This window comes from Bison bison, unplaced genomic scaffold, assembly GCF_000754665.1.
Source record: "Bison bison bison isolate TAMUID 2011002044 unplaced genomic scaffold, Bison_UMD1.0 scf7180017864329, whole genome shotgun sequence".
Taxonomy (NCBI): domain Eukaryota; kingdom Metazoa; phylum Chordata; class Mammalia; order Artiodactyla; family Bovidae; genus Bison; species Bison bison.
Window position 1 is genome coordinate 432046 of NW_011494901.1, and position 5887 is coordinate 437932.

The following is a 5887-nucleotide window of genomic DNA, read 5'->3' on the forward strand; positions in this document are numbered from 1 at the left end:
GATTAGAACCAGACTGAGGAGGGGCTCACACGTCAGGCTAAAGAATCTGAATACACACAGGTGCGACAGATTCCAAGCAATTCAGAAGCAGGGAGGAGACCTGGAAAGAGGAATCATTTAGGAGCAATGCCTCAGCAGCATTTACCCCAGGATCTCTAACAAAGGAAACTTTTGCAGGGGCTGCTGAATGAGGGGATGAAACCTGAAGTCGTTTTGTCACTTCTTCCTAGGGTGTATTTCCTTTTTCATTCAAACACAGCCATCTGCTCAGTTCAGCATGCAGAAAATGCACCCCTCTGGAAACATACATTCATTCGTGGCTATGTGGTGAATCCTACTTCTTTGCTTCTCATGGAGATCCAGAGACCTGAACTATTCCACGAGACCATCCTTGGGGTGGGTTTCATTCCTGCTCTGTCCGCAGGTGAAAAACATGGATGGGCAGCCAAGCACACTTTGGGGGTCTGAAAATCATCAGAGAAGAATGTTTCTAATCCAGCTCCCTCATTTCAGAGAGGGGCTTCCCAGGTCATGCAATGGTAAAGAATCTGCCTGCTAATGCAGGACACTCAGGAGATGCGGGTTTGATCCCTGGGTCAAAAACATCCCCTGGAGTAGAAAATGGCAATCCACTCCAGTATTCTTGCCTAAAAAACTCCATGAACAGGGGAGCCTGGCAGGCTCCAGTCCATGGAATCACAAAGAATCAGATACAACTAAGCAAGAGCATGGCAGTGGCATTTCAGAGAGGGCTAAGAATCTTCCTAAAAAGACCTAACAAGCGAGAAGCAGAGAATGGGCTGTTCACTCCTTACCTTTCTGAATAAAGAACTGAACAGCATAGAAGGGAGCCCCTAGCAGACAGGAGAAAGTTCTAGGAGGTGAACAGATGCAGAAATAAAAAGATAGAATCAGGTGGCTAGAGAGTTTTTCCCTCTTTAAAGTCTTTCTCAATCCTTATTACACCACGAAGACACTCAATGGGGCACTAACCTCTGTCACACCTCTCCAGATATCCCATTTAATGAACATCTAAAAGGCTTCATGAGCCTAGAGTCTTCAATGGGCGACCCTGTTCCTCTAGAATTCAGTAATACTGCTTCATTTGCATAATATTTCTTTTTATGAGTAGCTTCTATTTGTGGCTTTCCATTTGTAGTAATGAGTATGCTTCCCTTTAGAATCAACATATTTTGAGCTTTAAATGTGAAACAAATTCAAGAAAAATACTGAGGGAAGAGGAGACCCAGTAGACCAGGGGTATACAGCTGTTGCACAATTATTGGTGGTCTTCAAACAACTGAAGCTTGAAAACAGGGGCAGAGGTCAAAGGTCATGTGATCCCAGGCTGCTCACCTGAGCAGTCTCCATTCATGTCATTCAGCAAATGTCAAGCCTGAAATGTAAAAAGTGGCTCCTTAAATGAATTAGAGACAGAGACCCTGGAAAAATGTCAGAGGTTTCTTCCCATGATCTTGAACAGATAAACCTCCTGAGATGAGAGAGAGTAGATCTATTGTTTAACTTGGCAAAGGACCTCCTGGTGACCCCTTTAGAAAGCGGTCTCCTTTCTAAACAAAAAGGTGGCTGGTGAATTTATATGATTCCTATGAAAAATCACTGGAACAGTGATCATGGCAGGCATGGGGTGGAAAGGCAGTAGCAGCCTTATTGGCACCGTGTTAAGTTCTGTGCTTCCAAAAGCTTCTCCCTTGATGCAAACTCCCTATAATGCTAATGCTAATATTATCTGACATTCAAGGAGCACATACTATGTGCTATGACCTCTTCAAAGTTCTCATCCATTCATTTAATCCTAACATCAGTGCTAGGAGACAAGTATTATTACTCACATTTTACAGATGAGAAAACTGAGGTCTTGAGAGGCTAAGCATCTCCACAAGGACATAACCAGAAGAGGGTAGAAGCAGATTCAAGCCCAGGCAGTCTGGTTCTAGAGCCTGCCCCCAACTATCACACTTCACAGAGGTGAACGAGTACAGGCTTTATCTTCATCTTACAGATGACGACTCTGGGCTTGGAAGGTAGAATAATTAACCTGAGATCACACAGCTAATGAATTGTGAAGTCAGCTAAACCACCTCCCAAGAGTAAGCAGCATTTTCCTGAAAGCAAGTCATTTCACTAATTAACAAATGTTTATGGAGCATCTACCCTATGGGCAAGACCCCTCTTCTTGCACACACGTGCTCTTGCACTAGCCATGTACAATTGGGGGCATTGTTCCCTCCCTACTCTCCCTCAGACAGGGGTACGGGGCAGTAATCTCATGACTTCTTCCTGGGCCTCTGGGTATCTGGATGAATCTAAGGCAGACCTAAGGGCCCCAGAGACCTCACTGTGTGGCAGAATCAGCCAACCTGGGCAAAGGCTGTAGAAACTTTATTCTGGTCTCAGTTCTGACATTTTCTGCTAGAGTCTCTGCGCCTTCCAAATGGTCTGACTTAACTCATGGGGTTATTGCAAAAATGCAATGGGATGATGGGCAAAAGACTTTTCTTCCTGTAAATGGCTCCACGTAAATGGTGGCCATTAGCTTGCATTGCTCTCTGGTGCATGGTTTTAAAAAGATAAATTATTGTTTGTTTCTAGTTGTCAAAGTCTGGGCGTTACAGGAAAACACACAGAAACAAAGAAAAAATTGTTCATTACCCCTCCACCCCTTGGTGATCTCTATTAATCCACTGATGTATTTCCTTCTGGCTACAAAAATGTAAATGTGAATATAATCATTGCCTGACAAAATCCAGCAGGGTCCCATTGCACTAAGAATAAAATCCAAACTCCCTGTAAACGCCTCACCTTGGCTTTCAGACTAGTTATCCTGCCTGTGCCTGACTCTCCCCACCTCTTTTCTCCCTGCTCACGCACTACTTCTCTTCCTTTATTTTCTTTTCTAATACTCCAGTTGCGTTGTCCTTAAAGCCTTCGGCACTCTGCTGGAAATGCTCCTCCCCAGATCCTCATGACCAGATGTTTTTCAATGCAGGAGGCAATCAAACCGTCAGTTCCTCGGATCATCCCTACCTGTCCCTCCCTCTGAACGAGCCCATCTTACATCTTCTTTATGGCACTGTACTACTCTCAGAATTACCTTGCTTATTCCTGAACATATTCTATATGTATGTCATCTGCTGCTGCTGCTGCTGCTGCTGCTGCTGCTGCTGCTAAGTCGCTTCAGTCGTGTCCGACTCTGTGCCACCCCAGAGACGGCAGCCCACCAGGCTCCCCCGTCCCTGGGATTCTCCAGGCAAGAACACTGGAGTGGGTTGCCATTTCCTTCTCCAATGCACGAAAGTGAAAAGTGAAAGTGAAGTCGCTCAGTCTGTCCGACCCTCAGCCACCCCATGGACTGCAGCCTACCAGGCTGCTCCATCCATGGGATTTTCCAGGCAAGAGTACTGGAGTCGGGTGCCACTGCCTTCTCCGGGTATGTCATCTGACTGCCTCCCAAATAATACACTCACCTCGTTGCCCTCCATCACCGAAGTGTTCAGAATATTGTCTGGGACACAGCACCTTAGCTACTTAAAAAGTGAATGGAGAGGGCGTGGGCCGCAGTGGGGCTGAGGGCACCCCTGGCCACAGCCCGCCTGGCTTCTGCCACCTTGGGTGGACCCCGGGGGCCCGCCCGAGTGGGTGTCCCGCCCATGCGCGGAGCTCTGCTCGACACACGTCGTGGCGTCCTTGGCCGCAGGCTGGGCCTGCGCCGGCTGCGTATTCTCTGAGCTCAGAGTCGCGGCCCCCGCAGCCCACCGGCCGGACTCCGACGCGGGGCTGGTTGAGCCAGACCTGTGACGTGTCCCTGGCCTTCTAGTGGAGCTTCCTCAGGCGGGAACTTCTGTCTTCCTGCCTTACAGAGGAGCCCTCCCCACCAGCCAGCCCCTTCCCGCCCCCCCCCGGCTCCAGGATGGGCGAGTTCGGGGAGAAGTCGACAAACTACATGCGGCACCGTCTGCCTCAAGTGCCTGCTCTTCACTTGCAGCTGCTGCTTCTGGCTGGCTGGTCTGGCCTTCACGTCTGTGGGCATCTGGACACTGGCCCTCAGGCGTGACTGCATCAGCTGCTGGCTTGGGGCACCTGCCTGGCCACAGCCTGCATCCTGGTGGTGGTGGGTGCTGTCGTCACTGTAACTGGGGTTCTGGGCTGCTGTGCCACCTTCAAGGAACAGAGGAATCTGCTATGTCTGTCCTCCATCCTTCTTATTAACTCTGCTGGAGATCATTGCAAGAGTCTGTGTCTACTCTCAGTGGCTGAACGCAGAGCTCAAGGAGAACCTGAAGGACACCATGACCAAGGGGTACCACCAGCCAGGCCACGAGGGCGAGAGCAGCACCGTGGGCAAGTTGCAGCAGGAGTTCCTCTGTTGTGGCAGCAACAACTGGCAGGCCTGGCAGGACAGTGAGTGGGACTGGCAGGACAGTGAGTGCATCCGCTTGGGCCAGGCAGGTGGACATGTGGTCCCCGAGAGCTGCTGGAAGACCATGGTTGCTGGCCATGGGTGGTGGGACCATGCCTCCAACGTCTACAGAGTGGGGGCAGCTGTATCACCAAGCTGGAGACCCTCATCCAGGAGAACCTGAGGATCAGCGGGGCCATGGGCCTGGGCATCGCCTGTGTGCAGGTGTTCGGCGTGCTCTTCACAAGCTGCCTGTACAAGAGCCTGAAGCTGGAGCGCTGTTGACCGTGTCTGTGGGCGCCAGCCCTCCACGTGCGCCGTAGCTTCTCGCGATGTGGTGACTACTGACTCTCCTGACAGCCAGGCTGCTGCGGTCCAGGATGTGGCTCTGCCCCTCCTCTTCGGGGGAGACTGGGTTCTGGTGCCTAGGCCCCCCACCATGCCATCACCGGGACCTCTGGGGACCCCCAAACCCCAGAGGCAGCTTCAAGTGCCTTTAGCTGCACACCAAAGTCCCAAGGCCTAAAAGGTCAGCCCCACCTATCTGCTGGGGTAGGTGGGTGGGGGCTGGGGATTAACAAGGGTCCCCCTCCCACCGCTGTCTTCTTTGGGCTGAAGTCATGGCCTTGGGTTGCTCCCTGAGGCCTGCGTGAGTTGGACAGAAATGGGCTGGCACAGGGGGCACCGAGCAGCAGGCGAGTAGGCCCCAAGTGCCTCCCCACAGACCCCTCGGGTATTGGGGCCTCCTTCTTAACTGGGGAACAGCTCTCCTGGCCAAGCCTCTGCCGCTCCCCTGCTGCCCTCCCACCGTGCTGACCACCATCTGCAGCCTTGTGTTCACTGGTTCTTTGTGGTCACCCCTCTCCCAGAGGCAGGCATCCCATGGGTTATAGTCACTGCTGTATTCCATGCCTAGGACTGCTCCTGCTACTTGACAGGTGCTCAATAAATGTCTGTGGAATTAAAAAAAAAAGAGGGGGGGATGGATTTTATTAATGTACTTTCAAGCTGAGATCATACTATATTAATGGTTTGCAACTTGATGTTTTCACTTAATATGGTGTGACCACAATGACTTTTCCCAGGTGGCTCAGTGGTAAGAAATCCTCCTGCCAAACAGAAGACCTGGGTTCGATTCCTGGGTCAGGAAGATCCCCTGGAGAAGGAAATGGAAACACACTCTAGTATTCTCACCTGGGAAATCCCATATGGACAGAGGAGCCTGGCAGGCTACAGTCCATAGGGTTGTAAAAGAGTTGGACACGACTTAGCAACTAAACAACGACTTTTAATGGTAGTGTGGTAGTCCATTGAATGGATATATCATCATTTTCAATTAAGTCCCTGTTATTGACTAGTTGGGACATTTCTTTTTTATTTGATTTATTTTATTGAAGTATAATTGATTTACAATGTATTAATTTCTGCTGTATAGCCAAATGATTCAGTTATACAATCATATACATT

General features: G+C 50.1%; 1 pseudogene; it reads left to right on the top strand.

Annotated features, from left to right (window-relative positions):
* The first annotated feature begins 3845 nt into the window (after positions 1-3845).
* On the top strand, positions 3846-4705 carry LOC104998451 (annotated as a pseudogene).
* Positions 4706-5887: the final 1182 nt, after the last annotated feature.